General features: G+C 47.0%; 1 long non-coding RNA gene across 1 annotated transcript in view; it reads left to right on the top strand.

The window, feature by feature from the left end:
* LOC138862208 (uncharacterized) overlaps positions 1-471 on the top strand; it is a 2,578-nt gene extending 2,107 nt beyond the window's left edge. The window contains exon 2 of the long non-coding RNA XR_011398653.1: positions 1-471. This exon is cut by the window's left edge and continues 93 nt beyond it. This is a non-coding gene — a long non-coding RNA (uncharacterized lncRNA).
* The last annotated feature ends 618 nt before the right edge of the window (positions 472-1,089 follow it).

Genomic DNA, 1,089 nt, shown 5'->3' on the forward strand with positions numbered 1-1,089 from the left:
TAAGGGACCATGGAGCACCAGCAACCATCTGTAGAAGCATATTGGGAGCTTGCCACCAGATGCGTCATCAGTGCATAGGACGTTGCAGACGGCTCGAGGGCGATCCGTTTGCGTGGCCGAGCGGTATGTCAGCTATATGGAAAGCGGATGGGTTGGGCTTCACACCTAGGCATTGCAGCTGCCTTACTTCCTGGCTTCGCACCTTCCTTACCAGCCCAAGACTTTCTCTTCCGGCTCTTCGACACGCCCGGAAGAATGGACACCCAAAGAATAGGGTACGAGGCACCTCCGCCAGCAGGACAAGGAGGCGTTGGATATAAGGACGTCTCGTCAGGCAGAGACAGCTTCGACAGCACCAGAAGCAGACCAAGACCTAGCAGGAGTCATAGGGCAGGAGGCCGCCCTCGGCCCACGGGGCGCGGGGTCACTCTCGGGGCCGCGCATTACCTCCCCAATAAACTCCTCAAGCAAGCCCCCTTTCATTCACCACCACCTCCACGCCCCCCAGTGATAGTAATAGCGGGAGTGTAAGGAACGGGTATAGGTGGGAAGCGTCGGGAAAGAGAACAAGTTTGTGCATAATTTAACTAAATTATTTAAATAATCAAGGCTATCCCCCAGATGCATTGTTAAACCGAGCCTAATAAATACACAGTAATAATAGGAGAATTGAACGTCGTTATGGCGTCGGTTAACGCAGTGAGAGAATGAGAATAAAGAAAAAAAATAATGTCAAGAATATGGCAATACTTATAATTCTAGCCACGTGGCCTAGAATATCCGTAGAAATAGATAATTTAGAGAAAATGCACGATCTATTTCTCCCACATAAATAAAAGATTTAAGCATTGTGCGCGATTTATGTTAACTAGGCTAGCATGAGAGTTAGAAAAAACACGCCAAAGAAAGAAAATGCACTCTCGCAAGTGATAAAAATGGGGATGGATTCCCTTTAAAAAAAACGATGATCTACCATGACATGGTAGATAACAGAAAGAAAATGCACTGCACGGACACGTTCAGATATTTGAAAAAAAAAATCACTGCACTTTGTGAAAAAACGGCATGCACACATAGGCGAAGAAAGGG

Source organism: Penaeus vannamei, chromosome 7 (genome assembly GCF_042767895.1).
Source record: "Penaeus vannamei isolate JL-2024 chromosome 7, ASM4276789v1, whole genome shotgun sequence".
NCBI lineage: Eukaryota > Metazoa > Arthropoda > Malacostraca > Decapoda > Penaeidae > Penaeus > Penaeus vannamei.